The sequence below is a fragment of the Gavia stellata genome, chromosome 1, assembly GCF_030936135.1.
Source record: "Gavia stellata isolate bGavSte3 chromosome 1, bGavSte3.hap2, whole genome shotgun sequence".
In the NCBI taxonomy this organism is placed as follows: domain Eukaryota; kingdom Metazoa; phylum Chordata; class Aves; order Gaviiformes; family Gaviidae; genus Gavia; species Gavia stellata.
Genome location: NC_082594.1, coordinates 125,144,657 through 125,166,403, shown reverse-complemented (window position 1 = coordinate 125,166,403; position 21,747 = coordinate 125,144,657). Strand labels below are relative to the sequence as shown.

The window sequence follows — 21,747 nt, the reverse complement described above, 5'->3', positions numbered from 1 at the left end:
ACCACCACCGCCACCCCAGCCGGCCCTGCCTGCTCCAAGGATGCCCTTGGCCAGTGCTGAGAGTTTGGTTTTGCTACACAGTGTAACCAATACAAAGCCAAATTCTGGCTCCAGTAAATCACTCAGCAGGCTCTCACTGATTTTTCTGAGAGGAACTCTTGACCACTCTTGAGATGTTGTTCTCTTTAAAACTCATCTAATATTATTATTATTATCCAGCTCTTCGTGTCCTGAGACTGATCACTTCATGTGCATTCTTCCACTTAACTACTTTCAGAACTGAAAACCTATAATGGTGCAATATTTTTTTTTTAACCTGAAAAAATAATCTCCTGGAAGATTTCCTACTGATACTATCCCTGTCTCCCATGTTATTCAATCATGCGGAGATTCTGATATTTATATTAGGACTATTTGGAGAAGTTTCAAGTCTGAAGTTTCAAGTCTAAAGCCATAATGTTGGGGAACATGAACACAAGGCCGTCTTTTTTGTTATGGAGAAAATAAGTCCCAAGAAGGCTTCCTGGAGAAGCAAGGGAGGGAGGGAATATGAAAGAGAGGAGAATGAGAGAAACCATTCCTAAGAGGAAACTTAAGCATTAGATTGCCTGATTGGTAGAGTTTCATTTCATTGCTCTGCTTTAAATAATTACTTAGTGCAAAGCTATAGCTGAAAGGAGAGGGAAGAATTTATTTTCTGTGTACTAGATTTTCAAATATAGTAAGGTGGCATGCACTCTCCTGTCCCTCCCACTCTGCTGCCTGCAGGTATTAACCGGTGTGGAAACCAACATTTTGTGTTTGCAATTCAAGTGCAGAAAGGCAAAAGCAGAAAGGCAGAAAATCACTGCATTCTCTCTCTTAACACAGAAACAGCATGACCCCTGGTTAATTTAAGTAGTCGTATAAATATAACTTCTATTTTAAGCATATACTTAAGTCCTGCTGATTCAATGTTCAGCCCAAATGCAAATGACTTTTGTGGAATGAGGTTTGCATTGAACTGGATCTACTTAGTAAAATATTTCAATCTGCTGTTTGAGGGAGAAAAGAGGAATGTGGTCAATTGCTGCAAATGCCTCTGTAGCAAAATCACTGCTGTACTCATTGTTTGTGTTATTTTCTAGTGATTTTTAAAAAATCTTCTGAGAAAGAACTACTGTGGAATAGAAGGCCGGTCTGGAGAAATGTCACAGGAATGTGTGCACATAATTACTTCTTTTGAAAGTAGCGCACCACATAGGATTTCCTAAACTGTACCAGAAAGCACTGACATCCTGGAACTGACATTTGCAATTTCAAATACCAGCTTTCCAAGCATAATTAGTGTCCTTGTAAATGCTTCAGTATCAAATTTGGGACTCACTTTCGACAAGCCAGTCCATAAACTCTACATTTTTTTTCCCCATTTATTATTTCCTTTTCCAATGTTCCAGAGAAGACAGCTGTGATATTTAAAGCTAAGAAATAGTAAATTGAAATAGCATGTTTTAAAGTATTTATTACATTTAATTACGATATATGTAAGTTGCTTTCATTTATAATTCACTCTTTTCTCCTGACATTGTTCTTTTTTTGCTTAAAGTACCTATGATTCCCTTATACAAAATAGACAAATACTTTTACATAACTACAGCTTTCCTCTAGTCACACACCAAAATAGAGGGTAGAGGATACGAAAATTACTTATGACAGATGAGTCACATTAATATTTTGTTCTAAGCCATGAGAAAAATGAGACACAAGTGGTAGGAATCAGAACAGATCAAAACCCATAGTGCTTTATGATCCAAACCCACAACTATCTATTGAGGTGCAAAATGTTCTTTTTCAAATAAAGTGTGAGAAAAACACAAAGAGTGTTGTACTGCAAATGCTGGCAGCACATAATGTTGCAATTATTCTCAATATTTTGAGATGCTTGAATCATAACCAAAACTTTAAGCAACACTGAGGTAAAAGCATTTTTATATTCCTTCACAAAAAGAAAAGAAAAAAAAGTTTGTCACAGTTGCTTCGGAAATGGTGTGCCAAGTTTCTACCAGTGACTGATAATAAAAACAGAAGGAAGGGATGTCATGACATCCTCTTGCCTTTTTTCTTTTTTTCAGTGTAGTAAATTCAGAATCATTCAGATAGTACTCCCACTAGCTTTATCAGATTTCTGTGCTGCTAAAAAAAATCTTGTATATTCTGTCTTTGAAAAGAATCACTCTGATCGCCTTTTACAGGTACTTTACTATTTCAGTGCATGTAGCTAACTTAGTCTGGATATGAAGCATTATCTTGCTTCCTATTTAGAGGACAGGTAGGGTCGGTCTCAGTACGTTTTCAGTAGGTTACCACTCGCTATTAGACTTAAGAAGAAACATTAATCACTCCATCTGATGTGATCAGGTAATATTGTCTGTAATTTGGGTCACCGCTGGGTGACTTAGGTATTCTGTTTCCTAAGACCTATGTATTCTCATTTTTCATTCCCTCTTCTTGACCTAGTATCCAACGGAGAGCTCAAGTCACAAGATGGTAATCATCTTACATGAGCTCGTCAGTACCCTCAAGCCTTGGGAAAGGATGTGCTCCTTTTGGTACCTGATGGAGGCAGGCAGGGACCTCTGTCAAAACACGCTATGAGACTTCTCTGGCTGCACAACGGGTGCTTCAATACAGACCTGACAGACAGGTTAGCCTGCCAGGCTCCAGTTCCGCCAAATACTCAAGTGGGGAGGGATTTGAGCGTGCATGTGGAGACATGTATTTCCCCAGCTAGAACTTCAGTTACCTGTACGTGCGCTGTAAACTCTGTACAATTACTCTACAGGGTTGGAGTTGAGCTGTGTTTCTCATCATGAGAGTGAATTAGATAGGTAAGCATTAGCTCTGCTTAACGCTGTTTGTTTGCTCTTCCAGCTCCTAGCAGGGGCCCTGTTCCTACCCACTTCCCATCGAAATCTGTCGCTTCCTCCTATGATAACAAAAGTAGCCGTTCACAGCGCATACCATGCTGGGCTGGTTTTATGACACTTTTTCATGCTGTGTAGGAGAGTTTAAACATGGAAAGTGAACAGACAATTTATGGAAAAGCAACATGAAAGATTAAGGATGAAAATTTAAGAACTAAATGGGTGGTCTTAACCAGACAATTCCTGTGGACTTTATTCAGAGAAATACATGGCTAAATAATTAGGAACCGGCACAATGCTTTGAATATCTAACTGTAAAGGTGTTCCCTTAAGCCAATAAAAGCAAGTTCTCTTGTTTCTCCTTTTTTAATTTGCCTCATCATGCCTGAGGGATTTTTCTACCTTTTTAATTTATGCAATACTTTTGACTTTTTCTATAGGTATAAAACACAATTCCTATCATCCATCGAACATCAGTAACTTGATTCTTTATGATTAGGCTATCGGAGGCTATTGGGGTGTGACTGCAAGTTGCTTGCAAATAGGTTCAGTTGTTACACTTTGTTTAGTCCATGAAAATTCAGTGATTTCGTTTTTGTTTGCCAAGCAATGAGTGAGATACTTGCCTTGAGGTAAACACAGGCACTGGGTAATGGCAGGCCATTTCTTTAGTGATACTGGAACTATCACAAGATGTGTTTCTTGTTAATAGTGGCTTACAACTGTGATAAGCTTCTCAGGCTTTTCAGCCAAAGCAATTCCTACAAAACCACCTCCCCAGAAAAGGTTTGTAGGAGCATGCTGAACTGCAATTAAAGAGTAGGCCTCCAAGTGCCAAGAAGATTATAGGGAGGTATTATTGGTCCAGACAGAAATTTTGCCAGGCCTTCAGGACAGAATTATGTATCACTGCGTGTTTCTCTCTGGTGTGTTTCTACACCATGAACTTGGACAGAATTTCAAATTTATGATGAAATCTAAGCTCTGTTAAGACTACTGAATTTCTGTCTCGAAATTTGTCCTCATTCTAGCTAATACGTACAAAGATTTGCTAGTTCCAGCCAAGACTAGCTATTTCTGGGAGAGGTACCTGTAAAAGGGAACAGTAGGTATAAAGGGCATTGTGTAATTTTAGTCAGGTTATTTATGCATGCCTCTTAAAAAACAAGAACAATAGAAAAGTGAACTTTCTAGTTCCTTACTGCTGCCAATCTCAACAAATCAATTCTTTATGCATGCTGGAATTTTTATCAGCTTAGTCTCATGTTATAAGGAAAAATGAAGTGAAATGCACATTTTTTATATAATCTAATAAAAAGTCAGAACACATAGCTTGCTAATATAGTGTGCAATGACCAATGTGCTCTATTTACCACAGGTATATACCTATACCAGTGTTCCTTACCCTGATTGGCACCAGCCAATTATTGCTGCTTTGGTTATTTGTTTGGCTGAACTCCCTGAACCACACCACATCCTTTTATGTAATTTACCTTAAAAAGCTAAGTGATGCCCATAAGGACTATGCTAACTTCTGGATCATATATTTGAAAGAATTGTTCTAAACACCATAAATATAATCATGATGAAATATCAGAGCAGAGGACAACCTTGACTGTCATCTGCATACTCTGCATGGGCAGAAACAAACAAAAAACCAAAAGTAAATTCTATCCTCCATTGCTGATACCCAGATAACTGAATATTGGACACTCTACATCTTTGATCTTTGGCAAACGGAAGAAGCTTACAGGAGATGAAATTGCCAAACAGTTTCTATGTTAGCGTTATAGAATCTCACATCGTAAAGAAAAGGCAAAACTTTTCTATTCAAGTCTCTAGCACACTGAGCTGATAAATTAAACACGTATCTCATTTATTTTTGAGAGTAATTAAATGTTATACATTGAGTTATGTACATGATTAGTTTCTTTGCTGAATCAGGGCCTTAAATTAAACTGGTGGAAATGCCCCCATACTTAGCAGAGAGCAAAATATCAATTACAGAAAAGCGTGGGGTTGGTTTTTTTCATCATACTTTTTCTCTTAAGTAACATCAAAGCAATTAAAGATACTCAAACAGCTGTGTTATTTCTACTCAGGTTGGGATGAGGAAATGAAAAGGAACACGGTCTACTATTATTAATCAAAAAGTAGAAATGTTATATTTTTATATTTCATCATAAAGTAAAATGCTTTCAGGTTCATAGAGCAAAGAGTACTGAGAATACGTACAAAATGCCACCCTTGGAAGTAAAATGGCTCTACGGACTGTAAAGTATGACCTCCCCTTCATCCCCCTGAGGGATTCATGCTGTTTGTTGTCCATTCCTTTTAAGGCAAGATTTTAGGAGTTTCCCATTACAGGCAAGCAGGAGAATTCCTCTCCATGCTAATATAGTACCCAACAAGCTTATGCCAGTGGCTTATTTGGTCATCATTACAGTAGTACCTAAATATTCACATATCTATCTTCACAGTACCTCGTGAGGTAGGGAAGAAGTACTGCTCCCATTTTGTGGTTGGAATGATGCTAATTCCTCTCCCCAGGGTTGGTCAGGAGGTGTGTAAGAGATGCAGGGTATAGGAAGGAGGTCAGCCTTAGTCAGTGGGTCAGCCTTCCTTTCTACAGGAATATGAAGCCTTATCCAGGACCAGCAGCACAAACACTGCTTGTGTGGTTGAAGAAATTATGACACATCCCACCTCTTGAACTGTGTTTCACTTGGGATATGTCCTGTGATCTCAACCAGATCTCATGTTCCCGTGCCCCTTGCCTCCCTAACCCCAAAAAGCATAGCCTGCACTTTTCCAACCACTGAATTATTTTTATTTTAAGAATGTCATTAGCTAATTAAAACTTACAGTACACACTGTGTTTCTACCATGCTTGGAATTTCTATTCTAAAATTTCATCACTTGATGACGTGATTATATAGGTGGTGTGTTCATACATGTGACTGTACTAGACTCCCAGCTGTACTGCTATGCAAATTAAAGGCTTTAAAGAGACAGCAGTTATAAGGTGGGGTATGTGACAAGTCAGAAATGATGCTCAGATGTCATGCATGAGTAATTAAATAAACATTAAAAATGCCATTGAATTAATAAAATGGGCTGGTAAAAATGAGAACATTAACTACTTTAAAAGAAGCATTTCAACATTTTCTCAAATTTATACAGTAAGAGACAGCACAAGCACTGCAAAATACAGTAAGTACTTTGACTTAGCTGAAGTCCTACAGACAGTCTAGAAACAGAAAGAACGTTTGGATGGAAATATAACTAAGCAGAGATTCTGGAAATAATTCAGCTATAAAAAGCCACAGAAGTCCAGGCTTTGATTCCTGAGACCATTCTATAAAGAATAAAAAGATGGACTAATGCTAATTCTAAGGGAAGATACCTCTTCTGAATTGGACAGAAAAATTTTGGTTCTAATCGTAATCCTAAAACTTCTGAAATTACGAAGGTGTGCAGAAAGTACAGATCCTGAATAAAGATGGATTGTAAGACACTGGCAACATTCTGGCCAGCAGATTGGAAATAATCTTCTCAAGTATAAATCAGATGTATCACTTTAGATTAATTAAGAACAAGTTCATAATGATTTCATTTTACATTTTCATAAATGTAGAATTGAGTCTAATGTCAGCCTTTTCTGGAGGTGGCAAGAAGGATTTTGATAGAGTGGGATGGATTGGCTACACCCAAACCGTTCTCCATACTGTAGCTATCTGAATGAGGCAATAGAACACCTCTGTTCTGGAGTTCACACTGCAATTAGTACTAAACCCAAATTTGCTTGCATATGGGAGAACAACTCCAGGAGTTAACCCCTCTTTCTTTTATCCCTGGTATTTTAATCTGAATTCATATGAAATCTTATGCCACGTCAGTTATAAAACCATTTTCTAGGTAAGTTCCACCTTTCTTCCAGCTGACATCAGAGTGACACCACAGTCAAAGTGATCAATACAGTTGTAACTTCCAAGACAGATCTACTATTACCTGTAGATAATTTAGATGTTACATGTGATAGAAAAGAAATCTGTCCCGTGTTTCCATGTCTTAAACTATTGAGAATTTAACAGACTTAAATACCTTCACTGGTGTCCAAGTCATAGGGAGGTGGGGAATTCCTAGGGACTTAAATTTTATTATTGATTTCATATGGGATGACCTCAGATACCATGTTCAGAAGCGGTAGTCTAAATCTGTATAGGAGCACGGAGTGAAACAGAATCTTTGGCTTTTAGAAACTGGAAAAATACCATCCCTTTCTTCCCTCAAAAACTGATGAATACAAATGAAAATATAAAATGACTTATCTTCCACAGCAGCTGGTTAATGCCTTTAATTTCTTAGGCAATAATAGTACAAGGTTGACTGGGATAAGTTTTAGGTCTGGCAAACATTAAAAAGACATTTCAAATCTTAGCAGGATAGCTGGCAGGTTTAGTAGATACCATATTTGGTTATGATAACAGTAAACCAAAAGATGTGGTTATTTTAATTTTAAATTGGACTTGAATAGGATGAGGTCTGATGCAAGATGATGGGTCAAATTGCAAATCTGACCGATAGATATAACTGTGTTAGAGGTCAAAACTAGCAACAGAATTCCACAGCTATTAACATCCTATTTTTATATCATTATTTCCAGGTGAATTTTTACTGAGGAAAGAACCATAAAATTTCTGAGTATGATGGAATGACTCTAACAAAGGATGGGGAAAATTACATGTGCTTTGACTCCTAAAAATTACAAGAGAAAATGAATCTTTCATTCTTCTAAAATGAGCACTTATCTGAAGAAAGATATCCCTGTGGGTTGCTTTTTCCTAAAGATGAAATCCTCATTAATTAGATGTATGAATTCTTGCAAGGTCACCAGTTCAGTTAACATAAACGTCACTAGCAGAGGATGTGAAATGTGATGGTTTTAAGAGTCTGTGTATCACCTACATGGTAGATCCTATTCTGAGACTGAAAAAAAAGATAGGGCAGAACATCTAAAGATACATAGCTTGTCTTCAGCAGCTTAAGAGCACATGAAAACCAGTCTTGTTAGATAAAGGATCCACCTTCCACAGAAGTCTTTTAACAGCTCTGGGCTAATGTCTCTCCATCTGCAAAACGATTATATTAACATTTACCTACCTCATAGTGGAAGCTGGAAGAGCTTAATTAACGTGTAGTTATTTAAAGTTCTTGGGTTGAAAGCTGCACTAGAGGTCCAAAATATTTGTTAATATATTATTTCTATGCCCAGATGATTTGCTCACATTTGCAACACGCCAGCATAGAAACCTACTGGATGCAACACAGTATTGAACAGTTCACCACGTGAAGCTCAACGGCGTAAACAATATTTCTAATTGGCAGGGTGCTTTGGAACGTCCACCCATCTTAAGGCTTTATTGCAACTCTTTGGCCATACAGAATACAAATCAGCTTTGATTTATGATTCTATTAGCTCCAAAGCCACTAAAGAACAGAGAGCTAGAGTCTGGAACGGAGCTGGGAATTCATTCCAGCAGCATGCAATCTCATTTAGGCAGATGTCACAACCTCCACCTTGGACTGAAAGCTCAGTGTGAGCCAGCAGAAAATACATTTTTAATATGCTGGATAATAAGGCAAATGCTGTTATTTGGAACTACCAGCAAAGACACCTGCTGACAGTTGGCATTAAAGGCAATGGCACCTGCTAGACACATTGCAAGGGGAGAAGTGAAATCTGATCCTTGCTGAAGTCAAGGGAAGTTTTGCCATTGACTTCAAACACACCAGAATTTCTCTTACAATGATTAATGATTTATATGTGTATCTACAAGGTTAGGGGTAGTTTACGAAACTTTTATACACAGGCAGATGTCCATAATGTCAAATAATGGGGATGCTGAGGTACCAAAGGAATATAATTAGCATAATAAATACCTCGTAGAAAAAAAATAGATAGATCGCACCATGTTAAAAATTGATTGATTCCAGAGTTTGATACCATCCCACACAAAAGTCATAAAAAAGACCATTCAGTGGCATTGTCGGTGGGTGAAAAGGACTTTTCAATGCTTAGATGGTTTGTAACTTCCAGTGGCAGGACACTGTCCAAGAATCTGGGGGGGCAGAAAGAATTTCTGTGCATTCACTTTATGCAGTAAATAAATCACCTGATGCCTCTTTAAATTTGTGCAAATCCATGGGCTTTGATGGCGATCAGAAATAATTTATCCAAAGCAAGCTCTGAGGAGAACCAGCTCTGTTTTTTGCTTGTGTATTTTGTCCGGTGTCTCTTTCTTCCTCTGTATTTTAGTATTATCAGTCTCCTGTAAGTGTCTAAATTTTTTCTTGAAATCATATAAAAAAAATTGAAGCTTTTAATAACCTGCCAATAAAACCTCTGCAGCTGAGTCTGCTAAAACACCCCTGTTTATTCTCTAAAGGGAGCAAATTTGCATGCAGGTTTTTGAGTATGCTGAGAGAATGTTTCTGTTGAAGTAATTTTTTCCAGTAAAATCCCAGAGTGCTTGTTCAAGAGGCTGGTCTGACAGATGAACTTTCACAAGCTGAAAAAATTTAGACCGGTTGTGTAATTCCAGTGTATATATCACTAGCTCAACACACAGACACATGTGAAGCTTTTATGCAAAGCCTGGACAAGAGCCGGCCACCTTGTTTCAAACCATGCACAGTCAGCCATTACCCTGCAGCAACAGGCAGCCAATCTGCTATAACATACTACGGACCGCAGACAAGAAAACCAACGAGAAAGCACTATGGAGCTGTTCCTACTTACGCTCCTTGCAGAAGAGTGTCTGGTTGCTTTGGTGTGGTGTAACTTATACCCTGGCAAAATATAATTGTCTACCCTTGAGAATACAAGCCTGAAAGGTTCAGGTGGAAAAATCAAGCAGCTCCCTCCCTGCAGAAGGGCCAGCAGCAAGGATTCCCCCTCCCGCTGCCTCAGGACTAAGTTAGAACTGTCAATACCTTCTGTGCGTGACTGTGGCCTTTAGGCTCTCTCTTTCTTTCTGTCTGAAGACGGAGAGATGCTGGAGAAACTACAGTATCTGTTCCACTACTACTAAAATCCTGGGTTTGGAAGAACTCGGAGTGACCAGGCAATACCATAGCACTTACAAGGTACATCCATTTTGGTGACTAAAGCAGAATGAAAGCTTGTGTTCATATGAGGAATGGAAACTGAGTTGACTCTGAAAATTTCTTCCAGAATGACTGTTGTAAAGTGATGCCATCACCACAACGAAGGCACTAGACTAGATAATCTGTGTTGCTGTGATTCCTCAGGAAATGCAGCAGCCGCTGTCCCATCACAGTGACTGTAGGGCAGATGAATTCACCAGTCCAGTTTCAGAGAACAGGTTGTGGGTAATCTACTGATGCTTAGGAAAACATAGTATAGTGTTTTGCAGTCCATAAAAAGGGACAGAAGAAGCCTGTGGCTTCTGTTTTCTTCCCCTAATGTAATTGGTGGCGGTGGACAGTCAGGTTTTAAAAGGCGACCGTATTTTAAAGGAAAGTGTAACTATAGTCAAGTGTCATTTTGCAACACGCATTACATTGCATGTACAGGTAACACAGTTCCACCTGCTCTTATCTGATGCAATCACATCACATGTCATAATGTCTTTTAAGTTTCAATAAGCACACTGTTTAATTTTTTCCTGCTTTACAGTATTTTCTTCCTAAATCTACCTCTAGATCCTGTAATACTCTTAACATATCTGCAAATCTGTTACAGTAGCTACTTTATTTAAATAACAAGACTCCCCCTTTACTGAGGAATTAAGCAACCTTTGTTGGCAGCAGTCTGGTAGGGTGCTTAATTCTGAAAAGGTTATGCAAAACCCAGGCTAAACTATTGAAAGAATGTTTCAAAAAAATCAGAACTGAGGGTTTGCTCTGTTGCAGAGCAAATAAACTTGCATTAGCTCTTCAAACCAGACCTCATTGTTCAATGGCTCTGAGTCAGTTGTTGCTTTCTCAGCAGAAATGCTTGTGATTCAGTTTGAACTAGTCCTCTGACTTTTTTCACCACATAAAATGATACCAGCAGAAAACTCTGTGCTCTACATGACCAAGAAAGCATTCTACAATATTTTAAGTATGTCTCTCTTTACAGCAGAAAGCTATCGGTATTGCTGACACTGTATTTTTATGGCAGATATTGGGACTTACACTGAACTGCAGCCTACTAAGTTGAAAATCTTTGGTAAACAGGGCTTTTAGAAGGGACAAAGCAGCCATCTCATCTCAGCCATCTCTTAGGAAGCTATTGAAAAATTCTATTGAATTTCCCATGCTATGATAATTCTTGAGATTAAAGCTCCCAGCATCTACTGCTAATCTTCTGAGATATTTCTTTAAACTGACATGCTGTGGCATTCGCTCTTGGTACCAGTGACAATGCAATTTTACAAAAACACATCTTCAAGACATGTGGTCAGGAGACTCAAAGGATGTGCACAGTCTATTTCACAGGATGCAAGGTACCTGTCCTGTAGGATAATTTGACATGGTCTGTTCTCCCATCTATCTCCAGCATCTTGTTATGTTGCAACAACAAGGTGTCAGATCACCAAGGAAAAAGGCAATATGGTCTCTGTAAAGGTAGTAAAGGTAAGAACATATATAGGACTCTGTGGCCTATGCAGTGGAAGTGAAGGTAGATCCACAGGCAGTCAAAGATGAACAAGAAGGACACTTACCAAGCCAAAATTATCACAGAAGCTAAAGGACACAGTTGGCTAAGAAGCAATGTAGAGAAGAATGCTGCAAAAAGCATCTGCACCAGCTTAAGAGTAAAAGAAAAGAAAGGGATAGAGTGATGGGGCAGGAAGACAAAATTTGGAATCTCTCAAGGAAAATATTGGAAGCCTCATGCCTGAAGGTAAAAAGAGCTGTTTCTGCAAAAAGTATTAGAAAGTGACATGAGGAGATTATCCCTATTTGGCCTAAGTGATCTGCTTAGTGTTTTGCATTTCTGTATCCTACACATGGATGCTGTTGCTTCTCTCCTATTAGGAGATACTAGGAAAAATTTCTTTACTGAGAGAGCGGGCAGGCATTGGAACAGGCTGCCCAGGGAGGTGGTGGAGTCACCATCACTGGAGGTGTTCAAGGAATGTGTGGACGTGGCATTGCGGGACATGGTTTAGTGGGCATGGTGGTGTTGGGTTGATGGTTGGACTTGATGATCTTACAGGTCTTTTCCAACCTTAGTGATTCTGTGATGCTGTGATTCTCAGCCTGAGCAATTCTTTGGTTATTAATTAATCTCAGTGCCTCTCATGAAAGAATGTGAGGAGTGATCAGTACAACCCAGTGTGAGCAAGAGGCACAAGATCAGTCTTTAGGTCCCATGAGTTGTTATTGCCCAGCTCTGTGTGGAGACGAGTATCTCTTTGCTCAGAGATATTAGCAGACCAATCTCATTCCCACTCAGTTGGTGGAAAAGCCTGTGAACCAGTAGTACAATAACAAATGTATGTAAAGGTGGAAACAGCCCACTGAAAAAAGCATTAGGAGGTAAGACTGCTGTTTTCCAGTCAGGGTTTAAAAACAGTTGGAGGTGGGTATCGCTTCATTTGGGAGCATGCTGAGGTACCACAGCTGGAGAAAATGAAATGATATTTCTGTTCTCAACAAAATGAAGTGCCTATCACAGCCAATTTTGTACTAATGCTGTTTAGAGCTAAAGAGCCATTAGCTTACAGCCACAAGACTTTCTAGGGTAAGTATGAATAAATTTTGTTACTACCATTTTAGAGTTAGGAAAACAGAGGAAAATGGAAAGAATCATTAGCCTGAAGGATCCCAGCAAACCACTGGCAGTGCCAAGCTTTAGGTCTCATGACTTGTTGCTCAGCTCTGTGTAGAGGGAAGTATTTCTTTGTGCAGAGATGTTAGCAGCCCAATCTCATTCCCACTCAGTTGGTGGAAAAAGTCCAATTCATGTCAATTCATATTTGATTTCGTAACTTGGCTTAGGTCACAACTAGACACTGAGCAATAGATTATCTTTTTTTTTTGTATTGTTCAGTTCTGTACTAAAAAGCTGACTCAAACTTTAATATAAAGTGTGGGTAAACAACTGCATATATATATATCAGATTAGTATACGTGCAAAAAGGTCTCAGCTTTTTCATTTTCCAAGAATTTGAGTAAATTCCTTATTTGTTGATACACTGATGAGTCTTTCGTTACCAATAAAGAGAATACATATAGATAACCTGTATCATTAAGTATGCTACCGACACATATAATTTTGAAGGTGCAGTAATTTGGAATATTTATGCCATGCCTAGTTTCCCATGAATTTAGTTTAAATTAAAAGAAAATCCTTAAACTTTAGTTCTGTTTCCCAATCCTTTCCAAAAAATGAAAGCCTCCCTCTGAAGGGCTGGTGGTGTCAGATATGAGGGAGTTAAGCCGGGCGTCCTTGGTTTAAAGTTGTTAATGTGTATCTCATCTTCTCTCTCCTATCATCTTCAATTTGTCAACAGTATGTAGTAATATGTTTGATTCATTAGAAGTGAAAAAAGGATGGTGAAAGCAAGTAAATATGTCAGTTAAACCCCACAAGTATTAAGTCACCTCCATTTGTTTGTCTGGTAAAAACTGACCTCTCATTGGGTGAACTGAGGCCAGCTTGATTCACCACCAAAATGTGAATCTGGAACTGACATTGAATTTGCAGATGTGCATAAGAGAAATCCCTTGAGTTTTGAAATAATTGACTTTAAGGAGAGGCAGGAAGAATGTAAACAGCATTGTTAAGCAGACTGAAGTTAATCAATTACTGTCATTACTACTGAAATCAGTTTCAGTTTGACATCATGCTAATTTTCTAATTATTTTGTCTAAATAAAGATTAAATTATTTTTTAAAATTCACTTAGATTACACAAACCCAGGACATTTCTGAACAATCTTCTTGCTTATAAACAACAAAAGGAAGTGATATCATACATGAGATTAATAGCTGAGGAGTAAAGTTTTTGTGTGTGCAAAAATTTTAATTCTAGAGCTTTCAGGGGAGACTGAGGTATAAACACTGAAAGAAAAACAGCATGAGTTGGAGTGAAGAGAGCTGAAAATATTGAGCATGTAATTATATGCTGTGCTTGTAGAAAGGGCTCTCTAATTGTAAATTTGGGCTTTTGGAAGTGATCATAAAAACAATGCTGTAGTGAAAAAAAAAAAGGACAATGTCTCTCTTTCTTGCCTCTCTGTTTATGTAGGCTGTCATCCAAAGCTGTCAAAGAATAAAGCCCTCTTAGTAGAGCTTTTCCAGGTGTTTTCTGTCTGGTGGAAGTTTACATACAGGCTGATTCAGGGGTGCAGTGATTACAATTGAGTTACCAATGCTCAAATTAATTTACGCTTCCGTTTTCTGGTATTCAGTTGAGCCACAGAGCATCTTTTGGGTCATTTAGATCCGCATCAACCCTTCTAATGGGAGTGATGTACTTTACATGTCAACACAGACTAACTTATCTGGCTCATATTTTCTCTCTTGGAATGCAAGACTTAAAATAGATGCCATTTTAATACTTGGCTTTCATTTAAAGACCCATCTGCTGATGCCTGATGGAAACATTTTAAAACACTCCATTTAGAGATAATTTTGCTCATATGTTATAGATTTCTTCTATTCCTCTTTCTCCAGCTTAAATCAGCAGGAAAAAAAAGGATTTTGTCTGATTAAGATTTCAGTCTTTTGTTTTATTAGTAGCTTTAGAGTCCTGAACTTCCAGAGCAACCAATGATGCTGTCACAAACAGAAAATTGCAACCTGGTTTTTAAAAGCAGTGAACATTTTTGTCTCACCTTCCTTACTGTTTTTTTAACACTAACTCTAGTATTATACCTGACACAAATAATGATGACATGCCTAAGTTTTGAAAAGTGTCTAATCCTCAATTTGAGACACTTTAAGGCAATCTTGTTCTCAAAAATGGGTGGTCAGCACTTGGTGAAGGTTGGCCTTGCTGCGCTGTCTCCAGTTGGGCACTTGGAAAGCCAAATATCCAAAATCACTCTCTCCTTTGAATGTGTGTTCCAGTCATCTGATATGTGTGGAGTTTGAAGCAGCTAAATATGTGCCCACAAACTGTGAATGACTGATTGCAAGAACAAAAATGGAAATCAGTTCTATAAATTATCACTGATTGTTCAAATGAAAAATGTTACAATTCGAGATCCGAAACCATCCTAAATAGAAGCTTGTTAAGGAACCCTGTAAACATAATTCTGTGTTTAACAAATGCAATCAGTTTTAATATCACTGTTACCAAGATTGTGGCAAATGGAGATTATGGAGATTAGCCAACAGAAAAACACTTGTCTTGGGTTAAAAAACTAGGGAAAGCTATGATGGGTAAAGGGATACCTCTGCTTTTGCCAGAACAATGCCTAAAAATTTTTAGAAGGAAAGAACCATTTGCTGCAAAAGAGAAAGAAAAGGGTCAAATCTCAAGTAAACAGGGTACAGTTAGAGTGTCTGGGCCTTTTGCTTTTCTAACAATTCTTTTAAAAATGTTTTTGCTTTTCTAACAGTTCTTCTAAAAATTCTTCCACTATTCACAGTGTTGCCTGTCATGTTGGGAAATGCATTATTTGAGCCCTGAGGTATGTTATAAAGGACTTTGGATTTTTGACCCATGGAGCGGAATGAGTTCATGCATAAGGACATGGACCTGTTGGAGTGAGTCCAGAGGAGGGCCATGAAGATGATCAGAGGGCTGGAGCACCTCTCCTATGAAGACAGGCTGAGAGAGTTGGGGTTGTTCAGCCTGGAGAAGAGAAGGCTCTGGGGAGACCTTAGAGCAGCCTTCCAGTACCTGAAGGAGGCCTACAAGAAAGCTGGAGAGGGACTTTTTACAAGGGCATGTAGTGATAGGACAAGGGGTAATGGCTTTAAAATGAAAGAGGGTAGATTTAGATTATATATAAGGAAGAAATTCTTCACTATGAGAGTGGTGAGGCACTGGAACAGGTTCCCCAGAGAATTTGTGGATGCCCCAACCCTGGAAGTGTTCAAGGCCAGGCTGGACGGGGCTTTGAGCAACCTGGTCTAGTGGAAGGTGTCCCTGCCCATGGCAGGGGGGTTGGAACTAGATGATCTTTAAGGTCCCTTCCAACCCAAACCAGTCTATGATTCTATGACGTGAGTCCTCCATGCATGAGTTCATTTGTGGTGGCAGAAGGAGTGACTGGCAGTGCCCCTGCCCCAGGCCTGCTGACTCATAAGAGTTCTTGTTTTAGGACCACAGCTATTGTGTGAATGAGGTTGGTGGAGGGATCAGTGTGAGAATTTTTTGATTTTTTTCACCTTACTCTCCCTTGACTGGCTAATGAAAAAAAATATCCCTGTCTGCAGTGATTCCATGGAAACCCAAAGCAAATAATTAATACCCATATGTGCATGAGATCAGCTCTTCACAGAATCACAGAATCATTAAGGTTGGAAAAGACCTGTAAGATCACCAAGTCCAACCACCAACCCAATACCACCATGCCCACTAAACCATGTCCCACAGTGCCACATCTACACGTTTTTTGAACACCTCCAGTGATTGTGACTCCACCACCTCCCTGGGCAGCCTGTTCCGATGCTTGACTACTAAATCAATAAATTGGTTTGACTCACCGATCAAACTGTGCCAGAAGTAGGATGTACAGAGGTCAGTTTTTATAAGGTCAGTTCTGGATTAACCTTTTTATGGAACAGCATTAAGCAACAAACTCTGCTGTTGAGTCATTATGGAAGAAGTGATGCTAAGTGGAAGGGAGGGCTTGACTTCAGATTTCATGCCTGAAGCCATCAGAGGTCAGGATTTTTCAATGGGAGAAATGTAAAGTAGAGTTCATGTAAAGCGTGACTAACTTCCAGGATGCAAGCACATTCTTAGCATTGGAGTATAAGGATGGGAAAATGTGCATTACAAAATGTTATGTCATTCAGATTTCAAAGTTTGCCTCTCTTCTTGGACAGATTTTGCTTTCTTTTTTTGATATTTTCCTGCAAAATTGTCTTACTTGTATTACCTAAAAGGAACATCCTCTCAAAGTCACAAAGCAGGAATATGCACCTTGGAACAGCCTTTCTTGAGACATAGATTCTTATTTTCACAGGTTCTTATTTTTATTCAAACTTCAAGCATCACTAGTCTCCTAATAAAAGTGTCTTTCATGTTCTACCAGTCAAGTGGCCCCTGTCACAGGAAAAAGTTCTAGAAGTAAGACATCTATGAAGTTTAGGTCCTCCCATGCTTAGGTAGCAGCTCAGTGGTGGTTTTCAGGATTGCAGTTTCAGTCAACAGTGCGTATTGCAGCTAAGCCTCATTTTTTTCTCTGACAGGCAAATGAACAACTTTTTGTAAGATAACCTGAGACTTTTATTCACAGTGTCCATGCAAATACATTTATATACGCCTATCTTTCAAAAATAAAATGAAAGGTAATTATTCCTTATTCTTGCTGAGAAAGAAAGCATCTTACGTTTACTACAGTCTTTGTGTATGGGCAGATATCACAAACTAGCCAAAGCGCTGGAAGTTCATTTCCTAGCTGATCTGCCAGTCATTTCTCTATGTGCAAATGCCCTGACTCCTGCACAGAATTAGGCCTAGCTTCACTCAGTTTTGTCTTAAGAGATAATTTTCAGTTATTTTCCGGGAATGTATAGAAGCTTGATTAGTTATTAACTAGTATTTAATGACTTGGAACTTGTACAGCATTTGAAAAACACTGAAAGTTGTTCTTGATACTGAATGTAATAATGAAAAAAGCCCATGAAAAACAAACATTCAGAAAGAAACATAGTATTGTGGTGATAGAAAACACTTGCTAACTCCTTCAGTGCAAACCTAAGCTTTTGTAATGATGTCCACCTGGTCTCACTTAACCCTTCCCACAGCTGATTTTCTATGGTAGGTTATTGCCATGTCCCTGTCATTAAAGTGATTCAGAAGCCTGATGCTTCATACTTTGTGCTTGTGTTTCTATGTAAATGTGTTTTAATCTAAAAGAATTGGGTTCCATTTGTTTGTTTTTGTTTCTTACTGCAAAAATCATATAGTCTCTTGAGGACGTCTAGCTCTTAATGAAAAATACCATCTCTGAAAATTGGCAAGACTGTAACAAGAACCCCCCCCCCCATCTATGCTTTTTTTGTGGCTTTCTCTTCATTATTGGTAGAGCCAAACAGCTACAGCTGTGGAGGGGCCATTTTGGAGCTGGCTGCAGCTTGCTACACCTCTTTCTTCCAAGTGGTAAGTGCTCTTCATTCTTGATATATGTTTTTATACCTTTTTTTTTTCCTCTGTCACTCTCAAGGAGACAGTGAGAATGCAAGTATGAGTTTCTGAACCAGAAGGAATGCTGAGGCTTTTGAAGTGGGCTTGTATTTGTTGTTTAAGTGTAATTCTTCTGGGGGGAGAGTAATAATGAGTGCATATTTTGTGTGTGTGTGTGTGTATATATATATGCTTCTAAAGATTTATGCTGATAACATTTTCTGCCATAACACAGTTTGCAAAAAACCCACTAACTGAGGAGAGATTTTCTTCTGATACTTGGACATATATACTGTATCTCTGTGCCTATGAAATGAGCTTAGTTACTACTTAGTTACTATTAAGGACTTAGATGTGTATGAATAAAAGGGAGTGAAAAATCACATTTATTTGCTTTAGTTTAAAAGTGTCTTCAAAGTTATCTGAAATGATTTTCTGCTTTTAAAAGTGTTGATAGTTAAAACCTCCTGCTTTTTCTGTATCTTTAGGCCCCTAAAGAGTTCTGGATTTTTTTTTTTTTTTTTTGTTGGGAGGCGGGGTAGGGAGAGCATTTAACCATTTCTGAATTCATCTGCCAACTCTCCTATTCTCTCTACCATACACACATACACTTTTTCCTCACCCTGTATCTGTTAATAAAATGAAGGCAGAGATGTTACAAAGGTATTGTTTAACTCCCCATCTCCTGGAATCTGGGGATTACATTAGAATTTTACATCTTATTTAATAAATCTGCTTATGACCCTCGTATTTCAGGAAGACTTGAAATAACCCTGAAAAATATGAACTAAATGCAACCTAAATGCAATAGTTTTTTGAAGAGGTTAAAACAATAGCTTTGAAAATGATCAACAGCTTTATAAATTTTGATGGCATATCAACTTGACAAACATTACCAGTGCCACTTCAGCAGGTGACTGTAGAAGGTGGAGCACAGGGAGCTAAACCTATTGTGCTTACTTGCTCTGTCTGTCTCTTCCCAGGGCTGGGAAGAAAAGTAGCTTGTGTTCCTATTCCAAGAGGTCTCTTTTGCCAACCTATGGGCAAAGTAATCTACCTGGTGTTCCCTGTGGTTTTCTGGGCTATGAAGGTGGCTTTACAAAACACCAAAACACAGTCATGTTGCACCAAAGACTCTTGAAATGCCCTGATTCAATGTCACCTGCCCCCTTTCTTTTCTCATTTGGGTTTAATAGCAACATATACTATGATAAGGAATAAACCATTTATAATTATGATGTCTCTCTTTTTAAAGAATCTGTTTAAAAAGCATAGTTCCCTGCTTCTGGTTTTCGTCCTCTTAATATTGCTGTATGGACTGAGATCATGTTCTTAAAAATAACCTCAGGTGGGAAAGCACTTGTAGATACTGTGAAAGGTGTCTGTACCTGACTCCATTCATCTTAAGTAAAGCTCCTTTTTCAAGTAAGTAGGAGTGTTATCTGAAGGCAAAGTAGTAAGTTGGGCCGTATGTGGATGGTTTTCATATTTTAGTAAAAGCGTTAAGGACTTAATACAAATGTTTGAAAATTACAAAGTCTGAAATGTGCCTGCACTGGATATAGTTTAGATTCTAAGACAGAAGGGACTCTGACATTGCATTAAAAGAAAAGGTATGTATTGCTGTAAGAGGCAATACTGCTTATGATTGTCTGAAGATCACTTCATCTTTTTCCTGCAGTCTGGTTAAACTCTCTGGCGATTATTTGTTTATTTCCAAATTTGTGGACTTAAACATTTTAAAGAATGTTTTACTATTTTATAAGGCATTCTGTTACTAACTCATTTGGCTTAATCCCTAACATGTATGAGTGGAACTGAATAAAAAAAAATAATCCTAGAATCTGGTATTTTAATAATAGTAAATATAGTAGATTGCATGATAAACTTCAGGGTTTCTACTACCTGTACAGCACTTTTCTGGCAAGTCTTTCTTTGGCAACAGAGCGATGACTCCTTCACCTGTTCTTTCAAGTAAATTTAGTACACGGTCATCTTCCTGGACAATGGGATGATACTGGCATCTCTTTTCCTTGCAGTAGGATATGCGTAGCCCAGAATGATGGTTGCTATGTTTTTCTGTCATCTGGTTCATTCCAAATCCAAAGTGCTTTAAGTTGTCTTGCAGATTAGAATGTGTTACTAAACTGAAGGTTGTGCAGGAGGAAAACCAAATGAGCAGTGGAAAGGACTCATTCTGCTTTTAAAAAGGCAAAATATCAGTCCTCCTTCCACAAATTCTGTGTTTGTCTTAACATCGGACTTGCACCCAGGCAGCACGTGTCCCTGATTTGCTAAACTAAGGATGGGGACAATATTCAAAGGACTTAGCGTATGGAAAACTAGCTGAATCTCATTGCTAAAGATGAGTGAGCAGTGGAAGAACCAGGTGCTAGTATGTGCACTGCAGAAAAATAGTTAAGAGGATCTGAATAATTACAGAATTTCACAGAATCACTAAGGTTGGAAAAGACCTGTAAGATTATCAAGTCCAACCATCAAGCAACAAATACCACCATGCCCATTAAACCATGTCCCACAATGCCTCATCCACACATTCCTTGAACACCTCCAGTGATGGTGACTCCACCACCACTCTGGGCAGCCTGTTCCAGTGTCTCACCACTCTCTCAGTAAAGAAATTTTTCCTAATATCCAGCCTGAACCTCCCCTGGCGCAACTTGAGGCCCTTTCCTCTTGTCCTGTTACTCTTCACTTGGGAGAAGAGACCAACACCCACCTCTCTGCAATCCCCTTTCAGGTAGTTGTAGACAGCGATAAGGTCTCCCCTGAGCCTCCTCTTCTCCAGACTGAACAACCCCAGCTCCCTCAGCTGCTCCTCACAAGACTTGTGCTCCAGACCCCTCACCAGCTTCATCACCCTTCTCTGGACACGCTCCAGCACCTCAATGTCCTTCTTGTAGTGAGGGGCCCAAACCTGAACACAGCATTCAAGGTGTGGCTTCACCAGCACCGAGTACAAAGGAACAATCACTTCCCTACTCCTGCTGCCCACACTGTTTCTGATACAGGCCAGGATGCCGTTGGCCTTTTTGGCCACCTGGGCACACTGCTGGCTCATAGTCCGCCAGTTGTCGACCAACACCCCCAGGTCCTTTTCCGCCAGGCAGCTTTCCAGCCACTTGTCCCCAAGCCTGTAGCGTTGTATGGGGTTGTTGTGACCCAAGTGCAGGACCCGGCACTTGGCCTTGTTGAACCTCATACAGTTGGCCTTGGCCCATCCATCCAGCCTGTCCAGATCCCTCTGCAGAGCCTTCCGACCCTCGAGCAGATCAACACTCCCACCCAACTTGGTGTTGGCTGCAGACTTGCTGAGGGTGCACTCGATCCCCTCATCCAGATCATCGATAAAGGTATTAAACAAGACCAGTCCCAGTACCGAGCCCTGGGGGACTCCGCTTGTGACCGTCCACCAACTGGATCTAACTCCATTCACCACAACTCTCTGGGCTCGGCCGTCCAGCCAGTGTTTTACCCAGTGAAAAGTGCACCTGT

The 21,747-nt window shown here is 39.2% G+C and overlaps 1 protein-coding gene across 3 annotated transcripts in view; it reads right to left on the bottom strand.

Moving 5' to 3' along the window:
- COL8A1 (collagen type VIII alpha 1 chain) overlaps nt 1-21,747 on the bottom strand; it is a 94,345-nt gene that overhangs the window by 37,021 nt on the left and 35,577 nt on the right. Inside the window, exon 1 of one of the 3 annotated variants that reach the window (XM_059816297.1) lies at nt 11,639-11,699. The exons of the other annotated variants lie outside the window; for them this stretch is intronic. The gene's annotated coding sequence lies outside the window, so the exon portion shown is untranslated. Of the gene's footprint in view, nt 1-11,638; nt 11,700-21,747 lie in introns of those variants that run through there. 3 annotated transcript variants of the gene reach the window in all.